The 25,218-nt window shown below is 43.2% G+C and overlaps 1 long non-coding RNA gene across 3 annotated transcripts; it reads right to left on the bottom strand.

The window, feature by feature from the left end:
* Nucleotides 1–1,055: 1,055 nt before the first annotated feature.
* On the bottom strand, nucleotides 1,056–20,072 carry LOC126100943 (uncharacterized). Of its 3 annotated transcripts, none has more exons than XR_007522235.1 (4): nucleotides 19,936–20,062; nucleotides 18,485–18,828; nucleotides 9,578–9,753; nucleotides 1,056–1,440 (listed from the first exon to the last, which is right to left on the bottom strand). It is a non-coding gene; the product is annotated as an uncharacterized LOC126100943 (long non-coding RNA). The 3 variants fall into 3 exon arrangements; XR_007522234.1 differs by having other exon boundaries at nucleotides 19,929–20,060; XR_007522233.1 differs by lacking the exon at nucleotides 18,485–18,828 and having other exon boundaries at nucleotides 19,929–20,072.
* Nucleotides 20,073–25,218: the final 5,146 nt, after the last annotated feature.

Here is a 25,218-nt window from a genome sequence, read left to right as displayed (position 1 = left end):
GTGTTGAGCACCAGCGGCACACACGGTTGCTTCAGCCTGAGAAATCTGCAGTGGCGGAAACTGTCTCACTAAGGGAGATAGAATGCTGTATGACAAGACACAAATGGTTTCCCTGCATCTCGCTATTGAGACTGTGTTTTAAAAGACTCCATAGAGACTATTTTCTGATAATCTTATTAATAGAGACAAGGGTTACCTTTTAAGTAAGACTTTGAAACCGGTGTTATCAGACATTTAAAAACAACGGTCTGTTTCAATCGACTGAATAATTTTTAATTAATTTTTGATAGTGATATCATGATTTCGCCTGTTTCCACCACAGGGGCACTGTATGTTTACTTGCGATAGCGGGCAGTTATGGGATCTTTTTGTGCACACGTGGCCTATATAGGGGCCACTGCTTGCGCTGAGAAGTCAGTTCTGGCGAGATCGTGTACCAGCACTCTCACCTGAAGATGGCGGTCAGCTGGACTGTCGAAATAGTGTGTCAAGATGACGTTCTGATCCGGCTGCAAACCTGAGAAGAATATGATCGCTAAGCAACTTTCACTTCAGGTGAAGATTTCTACACAGTAACAAACAGTTGCTGCCTGAAATACACACCCTCTGTAATAAGACTTAAAAACAACATGTCAAAAATACCAGGCATGTTACTTTTATACCAGCAACAGCTAAGATCTGGAAAGTAAAACCAACACTTAACATTTAAACCAAAAACTTGGACTGTAACTACACCTCACTCCACTCTGAATGTTAAAGACTACATTATAACTAAAATTAGTCTTGTTAAGATACGTGAAGTACCTGAATTCAATGTGCACATTAGTTCCTCGATCATTATGAGCTACACTGTCTAGATCCTGTAAAGAAATTACAGCTGTAATCACTTAAATTTTATATTGAATGCTAATATAAAATATATTTCATAGTTAAATTTGGCCAATGACTTAAGATGGACTGGGATTTCACCACATTCTCAGACTGGTACTTTTGTTGGTTATCTGTAACTGTGTGGTGGTATCATTGCAGAAACAGTTTTCAGAGGTTAAGGGTACTTTAAAAATCTAATTTATTTTCTTTATTTGAACAAAAAATACAGCCCGTCACATTTTCTTCATTTATAGTATTGAACAAAATTTAACATTAGCAAAAGAACACAAACTTTCTGCAAAAGCTGGAACTACTGTATTGAATACTGCTTTGCTCACCTGTTATAAAATAAAATAGGAAATATCCATAACACAAAAATTTTCAAACTTCTGCAAAATTTGATTTATATTACTTTATACATCCAAATTTACATAGTAGTCCATGCTGAATAGCTTTCCCCATCAGATATTACAGTTGTCTTTCATGACATCACAAATTATTATTCATTGATATATTCATAATGGTTTATAGTTGTCTGGAATCATCCTGCAAACATTTCTCCTTTGGACTCTGCACAGAAAAAAACATTTTCCACTCATTAAATCATATAAAGGTAAGTCTTGGAATGTCAGTAAAATACAGAATGACTGACAAGTCTGTTAACATTTGGAAACACTGTACTTCACAGAAGTGGGTAGGTAATGCTTTAAAATAAAAGGGGTACTATTGATACCAAAATTGTGCACAAAATGACCAACCGAAGGCACTTTATGTAATACGAAAGCGATAATTAGAATACCTATTTTATAGTGAAGACAACATTTTTTATAACACACAACTTGTTTACCGTCATCCATCAACAACTGTAGTCAAGGCACAATACTGGGAACAGCACTGTAAAGCATATCAGTCGGTAAGGTAAGCTTGCTGGAGTCTGTGGGCGATGACTGGTGGTTGCTGCAAAGTGCACCATATGCGGCGGATACTACATGAAAACCGTCCCACCCCAACATGTATGATTTTGGGTGGAAAATGCACGATTCCGTCGACTAAACAGACAATGTGTTCACCACTCAAAGCTACTAACAGAAGTTTTGTTTTCTTTTGGGGTGAACAAACAACAGGGGTCATAAGCACCCATGTCACAACCTTAGAACACCAATATGAACAGATGTACAGATGAATATACAAAATAACCAGTCTAGTTTCAAACAGCCAAGTATCACACAAAAATAGCAGGGTGGCCCAATCTGCTGCCCAGGAAGTACTGCTTACGAGACTTAGGACACACACAAACTGGCTGCATCACACAGTCACGTGGAAGGCCAAGAAACTGCATGAGCCCCAGAAATTTCTTAGTTTCAGCAAATGGATGAACAATAGGTCCTAGATGTACAGATGGCGAAAGAAACCCATTCCCCACCAGAAATTCATATAAACAGTTTTGTCAGTGACAAAGCAAAAGCCACTGTCAATGCTCTGAGTCAAGACAATCGAGACATCACTGAAAATGCTGCTCAAGGGAGCAAATCTATGGAGACCTGCAATATATCACAAAGTCATGGATGAAAAGGGAGTTGGAGGTACCTGGTGGGAGACAGGTTAATGGCTATAGCACAAAAGAGGACGACGTTCAGGTCGCAGCCTACGGGTGCCCTGTTCTCCTGGATAAAGGTATCTGACAAGGCTGAGGCCAAACATGCCTTTGAAACCCTGCATTTTGCAAATTCCTGAAGGAAATAGGGCATGTAGCCTAAAGAGTACGGAGGATAACAGTCCTCCAGCAGGTGTCATAGGCTTTCTCCAAACCAAAAATCATGGCCATAGTCTGGTATTTCCACAGAAAACTGTGACAAGTGACAAAATGACGAGGTGGTCAACTGCAGTATGGTATGCTGAAAATCCACATTGTTCAGTGGCTAGTAGATTAGAAGATCTGAGCCCCCATACCAACGGGCCATGAACGATATGTTCCATCACCTTGCTAGCAACTGGTTGGAGAAATGGGATGTTAGCTAAGAGGAAGGTGTTTGTCCTTACTGGGGTATGGCAGTGACTTCACAACAATGCCTGGGAAACTTAATATAAACCCAAATGCTATTGTATGTAAGAAGGAGAAAGTGCTTGTCTGTAAGATAAAGGTGCTGCAACATCTGAATGTGAACATCCTGAAGTTCCTGGCCGACCCACTCATCAAGATACAAGGGACATTCTCAGGATGAGGCTGCACGGTTGCAATTGATACAGCAGGGAGGAGGTAGCGCACAATCACCCTTGTGAGCATCCCTACCACAAGAAACACATTTGGCCACATTTTGACAGGACATGCGAGTGTGGTTGTAACGTTGACACTGGTAGCAACATGTCTGGTTCGGAATTTACTATCTGACTGATGACTTCACAGCCTGCTTTGATCTTTGAGGAAGCACTACCCAATCAAATGTGAGAAAAAGAGTGCATGTAGGCACTAACATTGATATCAACATTTTTATTGAGCCACTAGACTGCAGTGATGCCTTCATCAGTAAGGTAAGTTTGGATTTCTCCCTTGGTCAGACCAAGCACTCAGATGTAAATAACACCAGGTGAAGAAGTCAGCATTCAATAGCGCTCGGCATGACCAGGATAGTCATGGAGGACTGAAGCTATAAGCAGTTGTTGGGCTTCAAAATTATAACTGATCTCCGGAAGTTCCATTACGTAACGAGAGCAGAGTTTCACAGGGCCTGCAATTGCATCATCACCTTTCTGAATAATAAATCAATTAATTGTAGTAAAGAACTGACCTTCAGTACACAATACCATGAGGAGCAGAGGTGCAGCTGGAAGATTCTTTGAATCTCTAGCATAATTCCGCTTGTGTTTAGTAGACTTAGACTGTGAAGGTGATTTGCTCAGTAAAAAACCCACAATTGCCAGCATCTCTGATTGCACACTCTTTAGTTTACACCACGTCAGATTTCCCTAACACCTGACTGCGGGACCATTTGTAAATCTGGGAAGGTAACAGCTCAGGCAATCACCCCTCCCCGGGCCTGGCATGTACCAGGGGATACGTGCAAACACTACTTGTTAACCCGGGGCTGGGAATTATGCGTTACCCACTCACCTGTTACGCATTAAATGCATGGGCCAGCCTTTAGGAATGCACAGGCAGGAAGAAGAAACAGAGGAACATAACACGCAGAAGCAGAGGAAGGATAGGAGATGGAGAACAAAAAGAAAAACAGACGAGGAACTGTTCTGATGTCACAACACATTCCCAAAAATATCCCAGATATGTTTCCCAAGGGAGGGGAAAAAAATAGCAGAAGGATAGACATGCAGCACAGAAAGGGAAGAGGTGCTGCAAAGGTTGGGGACGCATGGTATCACAAAGGGTGGTGAGCCCCCTGGGAGAGTGCTAACAGAGTGGCCTGAGGGCCACAACAACAGGGACAAGGTCTAACAGCTCTGTACAGGTGTGGCAAGCCTGAGGTGCACTAACTTGCATATGGTACATGGCATCAGGTGTGGTCAGAACCCTGCTAGCACACTTCAACAACAGCTGTGAGGTGCGCAATGAAACGTCGTGCATGTGCAGGACTGGCGTCTTGGCTTAATCACCTAAACAAGAGAAGAACATTCTCTATGATAACCCCTCACCCTCTATATTAGCTGGCAGCTAGTTGGGAACAGTCACAAGTCAGCCACCTCAGTGGACGGGTGGACCATCAGGCTTACCCATGCATACGAAGACATCACCTGGGTGGATAAACTAGATACTTACCTTCGCATGAGATCAAGTATAGCTTTCCAAGATTTCAAGAGTCCACAGACTATAAACACAGATATGTGAGATTCGGATGATGACCAAAGATATGGAGAATCACAAGGCAGAAACTGAGTGGAAAGATATGCGAAAGATCAATCTGCTGCTTTGCAGACTTATTGGCAGTGAGATGGAAGGCAACTCCCGAAGTTGTCTGTAACAAAAATAGGAAATATCACACGATGCTAATAGTTGAGAAGTCCAGGAACATCTCTCACAAAAAGAGTTGAGACTGGTAAGAAGAATCAAGCCCATATGAGGGTGGAGCAGTCAGGAACTAAATGTGAACACAGCACAGCTCCAAATAAAGCTGGCAAAGCTGCAGGAGAGCAGGCAGCAGTAAGTGACATTGAGGCAGAGGCTCAGCTGCAATGGAGCTCAAAAGAAGCTTAAGGAGTTCAAGAACAGTGAGGGAAGGGTGGTCGATGGGAAGCAGCATGAAGCTGTGGCTGGGCAGCATCCTCATGGGCAAAGAAGTCAACAGAGGAGGAGGGGGGGGAGAGGGAGAGGGGGGGGAGAGAGAGAGAGAGAGAGAGAGAGAGAGAGAGAGAGAGAGAGAGAGAGAGAGAGAGAGAGAGAGGGGGGGGGGGGGGGACTCCCTGCAAGAGAGGGACTGTAACATCAGTCGCAACAAAACTGAGTGTGATAACAGGAAAGAGATGAGACCCTCAGGCCTAAAAACAGGCACCTGGAGGAGATTTGTTCTTTGTTTAAGAACACCTCCCTGTGCACAACATATTACACTGCAAGGTCTTATGGACTACAAGGAGAATTACTACTACAAGTAAGTGAATGGGCAACTGCCCACAGTGTTACTAAAGGAGAAGTGAAAGCAACAGAGCAACTGGCAGATCCATGAGGTACAAACTGCACAGAAGACATTTGCCCACACAGCAGTGAAGCTCAAACCTCCAGTGCCCAATAATAATGAGACTGACCAGGCCGCAAAGACCAACAGAGCAATGCTCTTCGTAAAGTCCAAAGGATCAGAAACAGGAAACACCTTCACTAAGTAGTTCACCAGCCTTGTTAAACTTACAGTGATAAATGTTTGCATTGATGATGTGCGAAATCTTGGCAACACACTGGTAGTTTAAACTGCAACTGCATAAGACAGGGATAAGCTGCTACACAATTTGTGAACTGCCATGAAAGTAGAATCCCCTGTTTATAGTCTGTAACATGCCCAAAGATAAATCAGACATTGGATTAATATACCAAGTTAGAACACAAAACAGGGTCGCAAGTGAATTCACAGAGGAGTTCAAGGTTTCCACTTTGGAGTCTAGGACTGGGCGAGGAGATAGACCCATGTCACATGTCAATAGAGGCAACCAATTGGTGTGAACTGCTCCACCAAAAGCATACCTCTATAGACTATCAATCAGAGGTAATTAAGGATCATCTTTCACTACCAAAGTGCAATCAGTGCCAAGATTGCAGTTGCACAGCTAGAGGATGTTAGCTACCGGAGAATATTGTGGTGTGTGGACACTGGTGAAAGAGGTCATATTACAAATAACTGCAAAAACAACAATGCGGCACCAATTTGCACACCCTGTAAAAACAAGGGCAAACCAGTGTGGAGCACCAGGTCAAAGTCACCTGACTTTGGAACTGCTCCTAAGGTGAGTAATTGGCATCAGCTATGTCTTTTAGCACCCCTAATGAGGCATGACAATTGCAGCAGACTTGATATCAGGTAAAATCAGTAACAATAATCACAGAATGAGGTCTAGGGACCTGGTAGGCCAAGCATGTAACAAGTGGCAACTCTGTCATCTTTTCCAAACAATATGTGTAAGAGATCTTTCACACCTGTAGCAATACAGCATGCAGCACCACCCTGCACAAAACTCATATCTTCCAGCAGGTGTTTCTCAGCCAGGCTAGAGATGATATTCCGTAACATTGGTGTACCTTACATATATCACACTGAAAGTTTGAAAAGCAGCACCCCACATTTCCTCAAGGGAAAAGGGCCCGGTTATACCTGATGTGATAGTCTTGGAAGTCAAATTCTAAGAGTCATGGGTGTTGACAGATCCTCCTATACCCGGGCCGCTGAAACATTGCACTTGACGTTTGCGTATGAAGTTGGCAGCATAAAGAGTAATAAGTGAAGAACGATAGGCGCTAGGCATTCAGCGTGGGGCGCCAGCCAATCACAGCGCAGTGAGCACAGCTGTTACTCACGTGCTGTGACGTCAAAGTTCCCGCGTTGCCGGCTTTGTTTAGTGAATGTGTATACAACGTGAATTGTATGTTGTTTACCGCCTGTTTTCGTTGTACTGTGTGCTATATCGTTGTGACTTTTGTTATGTTGTGAGTGTACATACTTGGAAAATGCCACCGAAAAGACTTCGTTCACCTAGTGACAATCCTTTGCGTCGAGGGGTGCCGCTAAACAGCCAGGCACTGTAGTTACTACGCAGAACTCTTGAGTTTTACGAGCAGGAGAAAAACTACGTAAGCATTCATGGACAGCCATCAATTCCTGCCGACAAAGTGGTGGAACGTATGTCGAAAACTCTTGGCATTAGTGCAAGAACCGTAGTAAGTAAAGGAGTATTACTACAAAACTTGGAAGATACTGAAGTGAGCCGTAATGATTCCGAGCTGTCTGGATCAAATAATACATTTTTATCAACCCCAGGAAAGAAGAAAAAGTGACCTAGTCCTATCACAGATTCAGATTCAGATTCTTTCCAGACTGATCCAATTCGTAGGCATGTTTATACTTACTACAGCAGAAAAGAGTATCCGACTGTAGCTAAGTTATTAATCTCTTTAAAAGAAAGTGAACTCTTCAGGGGTGGTAAAACATCACTAAAAATTGTGCTAAAATCATGGGTTTCTGTTACAAAACACTAGACGGACACAAAGTATTGTTAGAGAGGGCACATATTGTTACCGCTCGTAGCATTTTCTTGCACAAAATTGTGGGCAGAGACATTCATTCCATAATTTGGCTACACGAAATGTGGGTTAATGCCGGGGAAGCTGTCAGTAAATGTTGGACGGATAACACACCCAGCAGTAGCGGCCATCAGCCGACGGGAAGAGGAGCTAGATTAATTGTGGTCCATGCAGGCTCCTCCAGTGGTTTTGTCCCTGATGCACTTCTAGTTTTTAGATCAAAAAAGACTGGTGATTACCATGAAGATATGGATCACACACGATTTGTTGAGTGGTTCAGGAACCTTTTAAAACAATTTCCTGTCCCTACAACAATTGTAATGGACAATGCTCCATATCATTCGGTGATACAGAACAAAGCCCCAACCACAAATGATCGGAAAGAAGTTATGGTGCAGTGGTTACAGAATCTAAATATTGCAGCGGATATGAGTATGACAAAGGTTCTGTTATATTCTCTTGTTAAAGAAAATAAGCCTATGACACCTACATATGTAGTAGACGAAATTGCCAAGGAGCAGGGTCATACTGTAATAAGGCTGCCACCATATCACTGCCATTTCAACCCTATTGAGTTAATACGGAGTGATGTAAAAACGTATGTAAGGAACAACAACAAGTCCTTTACAATAACAGAGGTGGAAAAGCTGTTGCGTGAAGCTCTTGTGACTGTGGATGCAGCCTCATGGAGAAAAAAAGTAGAGCACGTCGAGAAGCTTATACGAGCAGCACAGACAATAGAAGGCATTATCAGTGGCCATGAACAATTAATGATTTGTCTTGCTGATGACGATGAAGACGGTTTTGGCGATGAATCGGACAACAGTGACGATGGCGAGCTGGATGGAATTGCGCCATTATCGGTGTAAATTGGTGAGTGAAAAATTACTAATATTGGTTATTTATTGCAATCTCAGTTATTATTTATTTCGTAAACTACGTACATTATTGATTTTAAAGTACCAGTCGTCAGATGCTTGTTTTTTGTATTTCTTTGCTCCGTTATCGAATTGGTGCGCATTGTTATGCTTTTACATGCATTATTATACGGTTCCTTACTTCCTGTCATTGTAGTACAACTAAAAATGAGTTTTTATATACACTGTAATTGCTCAATCGCTTGCATTTACGAGACGGGACGGAAAACTGTATCGTCTGCTGTGTGTATAGAGGTTGCTGCTGCAACATCGCTATTATAGTATGGCCAACCTAACTAGACAAAAAGCGAACTGTCAAGTGCAATGTTTTGCCGGCGGGGGTATAGTGTGAAATGGGCTTTTTAGTCCAAATCATGTTAGACAACCATTCATCATCTTCCCCATTTTTTGAAGAGTCCAGACCACATGCTCTCCCCATCACAAAATTGGTGGCCAACATTTCATGACAAAGCTGGATTTTGTGTGGATAGCATTTAAGGACATGCCTTAGTCCTCTCCAAACACTGTGTAGAACGCCAGTGTGACTTGCAATTTCACAAGCGCTGCCTTCACAGTGCAGAGGTGAAATGGCTAAAGTGTTTCCCAAGCTGCAGTAGAACTTGCATGTTCACACCACTGAGGAGCTGATTGTCTAAACAACTCGTGGCTTCAAACTTCTTGATCATATTCTGTACAGTAACACTTTTCACACAGCCTGTACAAAATACCCCAATAGGATCACAGAGCTGCAGTAGTGGATTCTCCATTCTGACAGGAAAGCTTCAGAAACAGTTGCTTTCCTGGTGAAGTCAACATGCTGTGATTACTAGAGTCCCTCTCACTGTAACTCATTTTATACATTCTTCACATGAGATATTAATGATGTGTTGTTGTCCACCACCATCTGTCAGCCAGTTTTTGGTTACAATAAAGGCTTATGTCATTTCTGGCATGTGCCAACTTTTATGTCTATCTACATTATTCCACAAATTGGTGCATTTTCAAATGTTAACAGACTTTTGGGTTACCCTGCAATTTATTAAGTAGCAATATCACAAACCAGATCCTGACTCCACTGATGTCTTTCTATATGTTATCTGAAATTTCTTTTGTGCTGTTTAGAGTCGACCAGGAGTTCATGCACCACTAGACCACACATTGAGGTTTCTCTCGCACTGTGACATCTCCATTTTCCTGGACAAACCAACCGCTACGCAACAGCCACATTAATGAAACCTGTAACAACAATATGGAACACATAAACTGGCACCAACTTCAGATTACATATATAAGACAAACTGTACTTTAAACAATCTGAAAAAGTATTTGGTATTTCAAGTCTGTCCACAGATGTTTAGGCACAAAGTTTTTTCTTCTGCTCCATAATACCCGTTTCACAGTTAAGAACTTAAGCTGGAAATTTAAAGCACTGAAAAAGCTCCGAGGAAGTACAAGTTCTCCACAAAGTTTATCCCTGATTACAGAAAAGGAATTATGCTGGATACAGATATGAAGTTTGTTGCAAATGCCAGGTTCTCTCAAAGACATATATACATGTGTTACATTTATAACATCTCACCAATAATTTCTCTGTCTTGCCATCATCTCCGTAACCACTTCTACGGCACCTCATATACATGCTATGAATTAGCACATTAGGATCTGGTGAACCAAACACTTCATCCTTAGTGTAACCATTTCAAGAAATGCCAAGGTGGGCTATGTGCGGTGAACATTGTGGGCAAGGTCTTCGATGCCTACCAGTGAAAAAAAGAACTGTCCAATGATTGTGTTGTTCATAAAGCCACACCAGTAATTTTCTTGCGGCATTGTCTGTAGCGTAACGTCTATGGGATCTCAGAGACTCCGTGATCTGGACATTATGTATGCTTCCCCAGAGATGTGAAAACCACAACAAAAACTTTATTAATGTGGCCATTATTAGTACATTCATTCGAGGATATTCACAGCAATTTCAGCACACATCCAGCTGCAAAGCTGAGTTGAAATACGGATTCACGAAAAGTTTGCTATCTGCGTAAACCTTCACCACAGGACTCAAGTTGTTTCTCTGGAAAGATGTAATTTTCTGCAGACTGTGTTGCAATGCTGCAAGCAGTGTCAACAGGGTCATCACATTAGGTCTATTGTTTTTTGCCTTGTCACCAGCCTCTAAACTTTTTCTATCATCCATTTATGGTCTTCACATCTGGCACATCTCTACCCTAGGCACTTCAGAGCTATTGATTAACTGTAATAGGCAAAAGCATTTCATGAAACGACAACACATTGCACCTTCTCCTGCAAAGATTCTACTGTGAGAGCAGCATTACTAATTTACATTGTATTGAAAAACTACCTTGTGCTGTTACAGCAGTACATGCAGAAGTGTATCCACAAAAAACTTCACAAGTTAAGATACCATTTGCAATGATCTGCATAGCTGTATCTTGTGCAGGTCCTTAGAAATAAACTTTTGCAATCAGAGAAAGACTTTACACTCACCCTACTTGGCTTATGTTCTTCATGAACAGTAGCTACTGGAAGATTTAGTGTGTGTGTGTGTGTGTGTGTGTGTGTGTGTGTGTGTGTGTGCGCGCGCACCAACATGGGAGAGGGGGTGTGGTGACAGTGGCGCGCGCACACACACCACTATATTTTATCCTTCTGCTCCCGAATCTTCCGTCAAAGGATGTCTTAAGATTTCAGGCTACCAGTTTCTGTTTCCATTTGGACTATAATACGTCCTGACATACATTGTCTGTCGCAGATGGTGCTTACAACTCATCACAAAAGACTGCTGGCAAAGGATGGTAGGAAAATTCTAGACAGCCTAAATATCTTTTAGCTTCCAAGCATGAGGATAACAGAGCTCCAACACCAAGTTTCACTGCATAGCAGTATGTGGTGCAATACAAAAACTTGTTCCTCCACTCCTGAACCAGGTGCACATAAAGTAAATGGAAAAATAATCTTAAAACACTTTACTTTCTCTTTACAACTAAACCTTGCAGCCAGCTCTAAACAAGTAAAAGACCCACAGTTTGCCACAAATTTCAAACCATGGTGCAACAATATACACGACATTTTCCAACATCACTACTAGTTTCCCTATCAAAACATTCACTGCTGGTAGTGACAATTTTTACTTATTTAAATTCACTTCACAATGACATGTATTGGGAAAGAAAATTTTAAACTGTTTCATATTAATATAGAATGACAAACATGATATTTTGCACAAGCTGCTGCAATATCCTGGAACCATAATACAAATGCAAAGACAAATTTTTACTGTCATAATTCCTTACGCAGAAAATACTGCTATATCGAAATCCAACGACACATTAACATGTACATAATTCAGTTGCACACACAAATAACAAACCAGGCAAATAATGTACAGGCCATCCTGAGAGAAGATGGTCCACTTTAATACACATAAATCATCACCATGGTGACTTTATGTATACTAAGTGGACCACCTTCACTCTAGACACTTAATATACATAACAAAACATGGTGTTCCAAAATGATCTTTACAGCTTTGTGGCATAGACCATATCAGTTCAAGCAGGCTAGGAAAAAAATCTTACCTTCATACTCTCTGATGTAACTAAATTTAACATAGGCCTACATTAAAATGAAGGACTAAGTAAGGAACATGTCTTTTGTTTCCTAAAAAAAACTGCTCCGAGATGCAGCCCTTCAAAGATGACACTGTGCATACCATTTTTAAGACTGGAATTTTGGAAAAACTTAAATGCTGAATCTCTGAACAGTTCTAGATATTTTGTTGGGTTTTTTATTTGCAAGGTAATTGCTTTATGATTACACAGAAATCCTCCATTTGGACTTCTCTGTCAAAGTTCTTTTACTATAGCATTCTGAACTTTTTATAATTTATGGAATTTTTTAAAAAAATGGCAATAAATAAAACTGACTTCTTTTCTGTTGATAAGTACCATATAGTTCTATGTTTCCTGAAAAGGGAAGCTTCCACTTTTAGGCTGAACAGGTTTTATAAACAATTTAAACTTTTGCCAGACATAAAAACTGTTTTATTACCACGTTATCACATAGCAGGTTCATAAAAAGCATAACCTAGCCTTATTTAACATAATTTTAGTTTTGAAAGCTGAGTAAGGGACTCATTTTTTGAAGCATTTTAAATGGTTCCAAAATGTATGTGAAAGGTCTAAAGACTTAAAGGTTTCAATTTATACAACTTCTGTGCACTGTTTTGTACTGAAATTAGCCAGTCAATGAACTAAAAATTTGTTGCTCTGCTTCAGTATCTTCCTTTGATATAGAGTGATGCCTTCCTGTTGAACCAATAGGAACTGGAGCACTTACAATCTTCAAAACATAGTAAACAGGAAGTTAGCACTGATGGCATTGCTGCTGTCCTTCAGCTGGAAACACATACAAACTTTCTCAGGTTGTTAATCTGATCATCCTGCTGTTTCTGAGGTGTGGACCGAATGAATGAAATTACTTCTTTCTTGCTCTTTAAAGTGTGAGCAATGTGAGTCATCACTGAGTCCAAAAATGTGTCTTCTGAATTTCTTTCACAGTAATAGTAGTAGTAGTAGTAGTAGTAGTAGTAGTAGTAGTAGTTTGTTTGGACCATCCTTTTTCTGCTCATGGAATTCTTCAATTTCCTCTTTGGGCAAAAGAAAGAGGGCTGTCGATATATAAGATTTCACGACTCCCATAAAATCCTCAGAATTGTGAATTGTGGCTGTATTTTGTCTAATCGTGGAAGAATTATAGACCAGTTCTCAGCAAAATCGCAGTGAAGCACTATACATAGTTCTTCAGCCTGTACACACCCTTTCACTTCTACTATGTGGTGGTGTTGCAATTTCTTCAGATGCTGGTGTGTTACTGCTTTCACTGACCATAATACCGCAATAAAAATGCACTGGAAATGCAGTTTGTGTCTGCACAATACATCGAAATTGTAAACTAATTTTGGCACATGGCCCAATAAAAGATTGCAAAATTTTACTGAGCAACATTGTAATTTGGAAACAAAGGATTGCAGGCTTCATCGCTGTTTAGTATGTCCAGGAGCAGAAGCTCCAAACTAATATTTGGAAAGCACTTTTGCAGATATTGATCCTGAGGATACAATTCAGTTCAAACAATGGACTCACACTGATAGACACTCGAAACCAGAGAAATGACAGTTGAAGAATTCATTGAACTATTAGTTACAAAACTGTTTGCCCTTTCTACTCACTACTACATTGCAAAGCATCAGAGCAAGCATTTGCAGTTCACTGAAGAAGGTCTCAAACCAGAAGAATTGATTATATTAATTGATTTTGCAGAAAATTACTCCTTTGTTGTCCAAGACGCAGCGCAGGGATTCCCTTGGGAAAATAATCAAAGCTACAATACATCCATTTGTCATTTACTACAAAGGTAATTAAGACCTAAAGTGTGTCAGCTACTGCATAATCAATAACTCCCTCCGATATGACAGTTGCAGTTCGTGTGTTTTTAACATACTTTATCAAATCCCTTAAATGCATTTTTAAAGAAATTAAGCATATTCATTATTTTAGCAATGGTTCTGCAGTAAAATACAAACATTTTAAGAGCTTCCTAAATCTTTGCCATCATCAAAAAGATTTTGGCATTACTGCAGAATGGAATTTTTTCAGAACAAGCCATGGGAAATCACCATGTGATGGAACTGGGGGCACGGTTAAGCATTTAGCAGCAAGAGCTAGCCTTCAACACCCAACTGACAACCAAATCTTAACACCAACTTATCTGTTTCAATATTGCAAAAAAAATCGTGGCATTGATTTTATTTGTATTAAAAAAAGAAATTACTGAAGCTGGAAAAATTGATCAACAGAAATGTTTTGAGGATGGGTGTACAGTGTGTGGTACAAGAGACCACCACCATTTTGTGCCAGTTGATGAAAAGCAGCTAAGATTTACAGAGTATGAAATGATACATTATCCTTTATAGCAAATGTTAACCGACATGCTAAAGCTGCTACTAAACATGTTGCCATTAATGAACTACAGCCTGGCTAGCATGTTGCTTGCGTTTATGATGGAAAATGGTGGCAATATCTGAAGTTTCACGTGAAGAAATAGATGCCTTGATTACTTTCATCAATCCTCATGGAGTTGCTAAATCATTTCATTGGCCTACTACAGGAGAGATATGCTGGATCGCAGAACAACAGATAGCCTAATTGCAGTCATACCAGTCCTAGCTGTTTCAATGATGGGGCAGCAATACCGTTTGCTGGAAGCAATAGTTTTGGACATCAGCAAAAAATTTAAAACATTTAAAAATTGAATTCTGTATTATGGTTTGGGAATCACAGAGACCTAAAAAAGGCTTGGGAAGCTGCTAAATACCCACATTTAGACTTTGGGGCCTGCTAGATATTCACATTCTGGCTTGGGAACCTGCTGGACACCCACCCACTTTCAGGCTTGGGAGCATGCAGTAAAGAAACCCACCCATGGCTGACCTTGCATGGCTACTGGGCATGGCCCCTTGGCAATGGGGTTACCAGTCTTGAGATTGGTAGTGGCCTAGCCACCATGCACCAACAAGGATTTTCCAAATTACCAAAAAAGTGAATAGTTTAGGCAAAATTTTGGAAATACAGAAGCGTCCGATCCCACCCGTCTGCTTTGACCCATGATGTCACAAATATGGCTGAAACGATCATAAACCACGATTCCAATATGGCGCATATAAAGTCGGTACGTACACATTATGAGGACGAAAATACATCGAGAAACAAACACACACACGTTCCACAAAAAGCCTAATGACATTAACGGGACAAGCGCAGGAAATGGGGTGTTTTTGGGTGCGGGAAAACTAAATATATACTAATTTAGACACCCCCCCCATACAAAACGACGAAAAAAAGCGACATCACAAAACTCCCCAAATACCATTAAACACAATATCATCTGGAATCTGACACTTCCCTTGACCTATATAGCTCAACAGCAGCTGCCGATTCCATAAATTAGGGTCAAACACTTCCCTTGGCCTATATAGCTCAAAAACATCTCCCGATACCAATATCAACACACACACAACCACACATTGGGATCGAACACTTCCCTTGACCTGCGCACTGTTAATTTTATCCGTCATATCCATTCCTGAACAAGAACAACAACCGATTAATTTTACTAAAATTACCACACAATGTACAGCGAACAACACTAAATTAACCTTCACACAAAATCGTTAACTCACTGAAACGAATTCCATTACAAAACACAACCGACACTGGAACAATTCTGGATAATGAGCAAAAGCAAACTGAGCCCATTACACCACATAAACGAAAACCCTGAACATACCACCAGAGAGCACAAACCACAACACGACAACATCTACAAACAGGCCACACTCACAAACCAAACTCCGCGCCGTCATGACGTCACACATGACAACACCCTTACGTCACGGGTCAAAGCCGACGCGTGGGATCGGACGTTTCTGTCGACCCAAAATTTTTGCACCTTACCCAAAGAGACACCAAAATGTAAATAAGTTTTTCTAATAGAATGAAATGTGCTCTGTTGAATGGTGTTAATGAATGTAATGTTGTAGGTGTATTTTGAGATACATGACTGTGAACCCAGGTATATTTTTATACATTCACGTTTTTTAGCAGATTTACAGGATGGTAGCACAGTAATTAAACATATTTGTGATATACAGAAAGACAGTAGTTTGTCACAAGACCATGTCCATAGAGCACTTTCTCCACTACCTATGCCTCAAACTATGGGGCAAATTTCTCACAACATGATTTGTTGCCCACTTTGAACTGAGATTATGCCAAATGCATTGCTTTCTGAACTCTACTTGCAACATTTGTGTGTAGAGCACACACAGTTGTACCAATATACCCAGAAGCAAGAGAGTAGCTCTTTTACATTAGGAACAGTGGAATGCCAAACTTGACGATTTCTTCACGACTTTTCAGTCTCTGTAAAAGTGGTCTTCACAGAAATGGCTCTAGCACCTCAACCAAGTTACAGGTGAGCCTGAAGCTTTGCATAAGTTCATGCACTCAGGTACATCCTGCACAAATTTCATCAAAATTGAAGATGGTCGAGCTGGGATCATCGTCTAAGCTGGGACACTTGACATGGAATGACCTTTGTGAAAAATTCCTGACAAACAGGCACAAGAGTGCCACGGTTCATTTTCTTCTGAAGCTGGAATTTCTACTTTGAAGAATATGGTCAAGCACTGCTTTAGTGTATTCATCCATAGCTTTAATGATTTCTCGGCACTTTCTTAACACAAAGCTTATGACTACTTCGCTGACCATGGTTTCTTAACAGGACTAACAACTACCTCTAATTTACTGATTCGGAGTATTTTATTTTTCATCTATTGATGCAACATCTGCATCATGGGAGGCTTTACCTTGTTCAGATACTAGCATTTTTGTATTCCGTCATAACATTTAGAACACTTGTCACTGGAAACATCTTCACTTTGACACAGTCTTCAAATGAGAACACTTATTCCCAAACTGAACAAAGTCTGTTTTTTGTTTGTCTTATATATCACTGTTTTATGGATATGCAAATAGTCACCGCACTTCATTCTCCTGTGGCCCCAGTCAGAAGACATTTCAAACAGTCCTTCCCACAAAAATCAGTGCAACTGGTAAATTCCTCACAAAAACACAGACGTCACTGGATGGTCTAAGATTTCTTAGAAGTTTCGTCAGTAAACAAATTAGCACTGAACAACCACAACAAAGACACTGCAACAAAGTTTAAGAAATAGCTGCAACAAAGACAACAGCCTACAAATAAACATTGTAACAAAGAAATTAGTAAGAAACAACTGCAGTGGAGACATACATTACACTCAAAAGTAAAAAAAAGATTTTTTTTAAATAAAACTTTTTCTACTTAAAAGGGGGAGCTTTCCTGTAGAGAGAATATAGTACTGCATGGTACTAATCAACAGAAAAACCTAGCTTTTCTGCATTGGCATTTTTGAAGGAAAAAAAAAATTCAAAAGGCAACAGTAAAAGAACTTTCGACATATCAAAACGGAGGATACCATTGTAATCATATAGCAATAATATTTCAAAAACTCTTGCAAAATATCTAGTTCTGTTAGAGATACAGCATTTAAAAATTTTTTCCAAATGTCACATCTTCAAAATGATGTTCCATGTCACCTTTGGAGGCCCGTATCTAGGGGCAGGAATTTCTTTGGAGGGGAAAAAAAGCGTTTCTTATATACTCCTGAATTTTAACATTTGCTAAATTCAATAACACCCGAGACTATGAAGGTAACCTTCCTCCCTGAAGTTAAACGGATTATGCCATATGGAAATACTTAAAAGTGTGGAACAACTGTTTGGCTTTGACCTACGATATAAGTAATACACAGAGGGCACATGACAAAAACCTGTAAATCATATATCTTGGCCATACCCACCGTAACATACAAATTCACCAATTAGTCCAGATATTTATAGAAAAATTAACTTTAGTTATGTGTCTGCACCCACAACGAAAGTCAGGTCATACTTATTGACACAAGCATCTCAAAATTGTCCAGAATGAGATACCCAAATATCTGAAACTTGCTCAGAATGAAATTTCAATTTGATAATGGATTACCTTGTGTACTACAAACACTATCATATCAAGTAACGAACAATTAAAACACGTCCACAAATTCCTCAAAACAATGACCAGCAACAAAATGCGTACACAATTTTTCTTTTAATGCTACATTCATTTATTTCAATTTACGATTTGAAGCTGTGGGGGGCAACCGAATTATCATCCATAGCTTAGAAATTATCTTTGACAACGTCATTAGTCAAAGTCTGTGACATATCCTTTTCTTCAGTTGACCCTCTCTGTATTTCAGAAATGGGGGTTGGTAGAAACGTGTATTTTACGGTATAATACTTACACACACCTGCAGTCGTAGCCGTTTGACAGTTCAATGTGTGCACTATCTGAAGCACGCATGGTATCTATGAAATACTTCAGTTTCTCCCATATCGAACATACATGTAATTAACTTGTGCATTTGCTGCTCCGATGTGAAAGCCCGCAGGTCCCGCGCCGTGGTCTTATAGACCGCATCCTTCATGAAACCGCGAAGAAAAAATTAATGCGTCATCTCAGGCGACCTTCTGGGCCAGTAAATGGGCCCTCTGTCAATCTAGCGACCTGGAATTGTGTCGCCCAAAGCCTTCCTGTCGATGAAGGTGCAGTGAGCAGCACATGCCGGGTCGCACGCAGTTCTTCGCCCTGTGGAAATGCAAACAGTTCCAAAATGTCCAGATAAACAATCGAGGTTACTGACACCTCCGCAAAGAAACAGCTAAGCATGAAAATCTTAACATCGATAGTTAACATAAACGTACCACTTTCACTGCTTGATTACTTATCGTAGCCTACACAATATTTACTTCCATTAGATCAAAACCCAAAACTTATGAAATAATTCGCCGAGTCAATTGGTTTGGTTTCAGTAAGTGTTCCAAGAGACTATCACATTTTATTCGGTATGTAAAGCAGCCCTACAGCATCACTAAACGACCAAAGGGCAAGCTGCCCTCATAGGTAAATATTATAGCCCAATTATTGCCCAATATTTGCAGCTATGCAATATTGCTGCAAGAGAGAGAGAGAGAGAGAATCTAATGGAATAGTCTGAAATACTTAAATCAGAATCTGAGTTGCTGCTCAGTAAATTTACGTAAATGTACCCCAATGCAACGATAGCTGATCATTAGTTCTTACATAAAATAAAAACTCTGGAATCTACCGGTTCGCAAAAAAGTAAATTACCACAGCATCACAGTCTGTCGTAAAATGTTTCGAAGCAGACTGAATAATACATAATATGTACATTTTTACTGAAGAGAGTGATATTCTGTTAGGATTGAGGTTTGAACAAGGGTTTTTTTTTCAGTCGAAAGTTACGCAATATCCTGTATTTACTACCAGTCGCTCGACAATTCTGATGATTCATTAAAAACGCTTAAGACTAAAATAGTTGGAAGAGAGGGAATGACGTTGCAGTCTCATACCAACACAGCTACCAAAAAAATTGCTTCAACGAAAGAACCAACGTTCTAAACCATTCACGGTAATGCCAAAGTTCAAATTACAAAGCAATGCAACGTACCGTTTCATCAACGTGACGCCAGAGTTCAATTTATCGTCCGTGACCTCAAAATTAGGAGCACGCAGGCCGATTGGCAATGAATTTTTCCGCTTTACTTTCTAAACACTCGAAACGGACGTGGTGACGCAGCGTGAAAGAACAACAAAACCTGCCTTCTGTATAAAAATAATAACGCTAAAGATTAAAACTGAATGGACTAAAACATTCAAGTACTTACCACATACCTCTACTACAAGCATCCATGACTGCAAACTGCATCAAAGATACAACACATATGCGCAACATCCGCATAGCCTCAGCTCTTCGTCACTACTGCAGAGCTGCACTGCGGTGTGCGGAGAGTTACATGAGGTTCCAATACAGAAATACTTCCGCGGACTCCACACAGCGAAATAGCTCGGCAAAAGTAACGGGAAAACTTAGAGATGTGCCCAAGTAATGGAAATACCACATGCAGTTTTCGGATAATGCAATCGAGCAGTGCAGTATTGTGCACAGAAAACGTAAAATGAAGTCGATCTAAACAAAATTGTATTTCTGTTCTACAATTTGTCGTTGGTATTAATCCGCTGCTGTCGTAACGGAAAGTAGTCCCCCACGCCCCACTAGTAAAATCAGTACAAGTTATTAGCAGTTCTAATATAATATTACCAAAACCATTTTGTAAAAAAAAACAGAGATTCCTTCCTCATTCTATTTTAGCTATCATCTTTGTTTACATATCTTTATTAAGTATTATTATTTCTACGTAAAGGTGAAATTGTAACTGTAGATTTCCGCACTACGAGTTATTCATGGCATTTGGCAAATTTGGCTACAATTGAAGGGAAAACATATGGTTTTAAGAGTTTAAAAATTCTCGACCCAATCCACGATAATAAAAGAACTTTACCATTTACACACCAAAGAAATAGAATTTCAAGACAGCACAGCAAAAATACAAGAAATATTTCGCTTTTCTGGATAACTTAACAATTTAGTCATACTTTTGCATGTTGAAACCTTGAAGGAAGAAAACGCAAGTAAATTACGTACAGTGGCAATAAGTAATGTTTATCTCTTTAAGAATGTCCATTCAATCTGTTATCAATGACCAACAACCTTCCTTCTCGAACTACATCTCATCATCGTTGAATTATAGTTAATAAAGTAATTCCAAATGAGACATAAAAGAAATAGAAACAAATGGCTCTAAGCACTATGAAACTTAACATCTGAGGTCATAGTCCGCTAGACTTAGAACTACTTAAACCTAAAAACCTAAGGGTATCACACATCTCCGGCGGTAATTCGCTAGAATACCGCCCTTCGATTGTGCCATTCCGGCACTAATCGAAGCGATAGGTTTTGCAGGTGCCAGCCAGCCACCCTGCAGCGGTCCAGCCAGCAGCCAGCGGCGGTCCCAGCCAGCAGCGGTCCAGGCAGCCAGCGCAGCAGCAGCAGCAGCAGCAGCTGCAGTGGCAGCGGCGTCCCCGCCGGCCAGCCAGCAGGGTCGCCCCCCCCCCCCCCCCGCCAGCAGCAGCAGAGTGGGGCTTCGGCCCCAGTCTTCATCGTCGCTCTACATCCCTTTTCCTCTGTTTTTCGTCACCTTGCCCGTCCCTCGTTTGCTCCAGTCCTTTTGTCCTGTCCTGTGTCTTTCTCCTTGTCGCAATGTCAACCCCCACCACCACTACTACATCCACCAACACTGCCATCATCTACACATCTCCCTCCGCCGCTGCCACCACTATCATGTGGTGTGCCCAATCACCCCCCCCCCCCCTCAGTCCATCCCCCCACTCTTCACTCTCCAATCTCCCTCACTTTTTGTCACCCCATCCCCGGCTCCTCCCTCCCGTGCCTCCGCTGATCCCTTCCCTCCACTCCCTCCCTCTGCTCCTTTCGTTTCCGCAGCCCCCGCTAGGGTGGTGGCCCAGAGGGCCACAGCCCACGCTCCGCTCTCACCTTCACCCTCTTCGTCGTCTCCCTCATCGCCATCACCATCGCCTTCGCCCTCACTATCTCCGGCGCCAACTCCAGCACTGGGAACTGCCACTCCATGCCACCTTCCAGTTGCTCCCATCCCCCACACCTCCTCTGCCGCCGTCAAACGCCCCTATGGCACCCCTGCCTCCTCTGCACCTAAAAAGGCTCCGCCTCATCCCCCTTCCCCTGCCCAGGATGCCATGGATGTCTCCCCGCCTGTCCCTGCCCCCTCCTCCTCCTCCTCCCCCTCCTCCTACCGCTACCTCCTCTCCCGTCCTCATCCCTCCCTTCTTGAGGCCTGGAACCTCACCCTCTTCATTCGTGAACATTTTCCCGGTGCTCCCATCTCCCTCCTCACTCCTCGCTGTGACTCAGTCCTTATCTCCTCCTCCAGCCCTACCCTTCATACCGTGATATCCTTTCCCGCATCCCCGTCACCCACTTTGGCCCTAATGCCTCCCTCACACCTGCCCCTTTCTCACCTCCTTCCCACCAAACCCAACCCCGCGTTGCCCGCCGACCCTCACCGCCATGATCACTCGGCTTAGTCCGACGATCACGGAGGAGGAGGTGTTGGCGGAGCTGAAGGCGCATCCCCATCTGGAGGTGCGTGCAGTTCGCCGCATTCACAACTCCGCTGGCCCCACCCGCCTTATGCGGGTTTTTACCGAACACGCCTCCTCCATAGACCGCCTCCTGAAGGAGGGTGCCCTTCTCTTTAACCAACGCTACCATGTTGACCCCTCCCGTTCCCCTCCTCAATCCCTCCACTGCCAGAGGTGCTTGCGGTATAATGCACACCCAACATCTGAGTGCCACGAGGCCCCCACCTGCCCGCACTGCAAGCAAGTACACTTCCTACGGCAGTGCTCCAACCTCCAGTCCCCTTCCTCCTGTAACACCTATAACCTCCCTCATCTCCTACGTACTCCCAGAAATGTAAGGCCTGACCCCCTCCTACCACTCCTGAACTCACTGTCCCCCCCCCCTTGCCCCCCCCCCCCCCACTACAACTGAGGACATCATCAGATTCCTTACCATCGTTCTCCAAAATGTTCACCCTTTCCAGTGCCCCCACACCCTCAAACAGATATTCATAGCCGCTCGTTCCGTCTTCCACCTAAAAATGTATGCCACCTACTCGCACAACCAAGCCCATTTCACCTTTTCCCATCTCGACACCCTTGTTTAACTCCTTGTCATGGCGCGACAGCACCGTATCCTGTTCAACAACATCCGCTCCCTTCCCGCCAACAAAACCCTCTTACTGCATACCCTTGCCACCCACCGCGTGGATGACTTTCTCCTAAATGAAACCTTCCTCCAACCCCACCACACCATCCACACTTCGCCCTGCCTCCTTCACCGCTCCAATAATCCCCTCCCAATAGCACGTGTCATAGTTGCCATTGGTCACCACTGCCAGATCCCGGTTCGGCTCCAACCTCTCCTTCCCGACCCCACCGAACACCTGATCCTTAGTCTCTTCTTCCCCGGCCTTACCGTCACCTGTGTCACCATCTACACTCCTGGAAATGGAAAAAAGAACACATTGACACCGGTGTGTCAGACCCACCATACTTGCTCCGGACACTGCGAGAGGGCTGTACAAGCAATGATCACACGCACGGCACAGCGGACACACCAGGAACCGCGGTGTTGGCCGTCGAATGGCGCTAGCTGCGCAGCATTTGTGCACCGCCGCCGTCAGTGTCAGCCAGTTTGCCGTGGCATACGGAGCTCCATCGCAGTCTTTAACACTGGTAGCATGCCGCGACAGCGTGGACGTGAACCGTATGTGCAGTTGACGGACTTTGAGCGAGGGCGTATAGTGGGCATGCGGGAGGCCGGGTGGACGTACCGCCGAATTGCTCAACACGTGGGGCGTGAGGTCTCCACAGTACATCGATATTGTCGCCAGTGGTCGGCGGAAGGTGCACGTGCCCGTCGACCTGGGACCGGACCGCAGCGACGCACGGATGCACGCCAAGACCATAGGATCCTACGCAGTGCCGTAGGGGACCGCACCGCCACTTCCCAGCAAATTAGGGACACTGTTGCTCCTGGGGTATCGGCGAGGACCATTCGCAACCGTCTCCATGAAGCTGGGCTATGGTCCCGCACACCGTTAGGCTGTCTTCCGCTCACGCCCCAACATCGTGCAGCCCGCCTCCAGTGGTGTCGCGACAGGCGTGAATGGAGGGACGAATGGAGACGTGTCGTCTTCAGCGATGAGAGTCGCTTCTGCCTTGATGCCAATGATGGCCGTATGCGTGTTTGGCGCCGTGCAGGTGAGCGCCACAATCAGGACTGCATACGACCGAGGCACACAGGGCCAACACCCGGCATCATGGTGTGGGGAGCGATCTCCTACACTGGCCGTACACCACTGGTGATCGTCGAGGGGACACTGAATAGTGCACGGTACATCCAAACCCTCATCAAACCCATCGTTCTACCATTCCTAGACTGGCAAGGGAACTTGCTGTTCCAACAGGACAATGCACGTCCGCATGTATCCCGTGCCACCCAACGTGCTCTAGAAGGTGTAAGTCAACTACCCTGGCCAGCAAGATCTCCGGATCTGTCCCCCATTGAGCATGTTTGGGACTGGATGAAGCGTCATCTCACGCGGTCTGCAAGTCCAGCACGAACGGTGGTCCAACTGAGGCGCCAGGTGGAAATGGCATGGCAAGCCGTTCCACAGGACTACATCCAGCATGTCCGCCCTAACGCCCCTATTCCTCTCGACTTCCTCTCCCACAGTGACCGTACCTTCTCTTCTTACGTGATCGCCGCTGACCTCAACATCCATAGTCATTCCGCCGCCCAGTTATGGTGGTAGCATCGGTTCCTCTCCTCCCTCCAAGGTGACCTCGTCCCCATTCCCCAGCACACTCGCCCCGAATCCAATTCCACTCCCGATGTCATCCTTTCCTCCCCTAACCTCCTTGGCCGCATAGCGATGGATGTCCTGGACCCCATTGGTAGCGACCATCTCCCTGTCCACCTCACCGTTTCAAACGGTCGTCACCCCCACCCCGACCCTTGTAATGACCCTCCCCCAAAGTACGTCCATGATTATTCCCATGCCGACTGGAATGCCTACCGGGATACCCTCTCCATCCAGGTCGATAGCCACCCCTTCACCTACCACCACCCTGACGATGTTACCCATGCCGCCTCCTTTCTCCAGCAGACCTTGTCTGAGGCTGTGGAGGCCCACATCCGTACTGTTGCCATCCACCCCTACCATCCTACCTTACCCCCACAGGCCATCCTCCTCCTCCAGGAATCCCGCCGTCTCTACAGTGCCTTCCTCCACACGTGTGACCCGAACACACTGCGACGCCACCGGCAACTACAGTGACACATCCGAAACTTGCTCGCGGCTAAGAAACACTGGGAGTGGCGACAGACATGCACCCGTTTAAATGCTACCCTACCTATAAACTCGTCCAAGTTCTGGTCAGCCTTCCGTCGCCTTACCGGAACTAAACCCTCCCCCTACTATCCTCTTATCCATGATGATCACCCCTTCC

This window comes from Schistocerca cancellata, chromosome 9 (assembly GCF_023864275.1).
Source record: "Schistocerca cancellata isolate TAMUIC-IGC-003103 chromosome 9, iqSchCanc2.1, whole genome shotgun sequence".
NCBI classification, from domain to species: domain Eukaryota; kingdom Metazoa; phylum Arthropoda; class Insecta; order Orthoptera; family Acrididae; genus Schistocerca; species Schistocerca cancellata.
The sequence above is the reverse complement of the archived record's forward strand: the minus strand, read 5'-3'. Positions and strand labels throughout refer to the sequence as shown.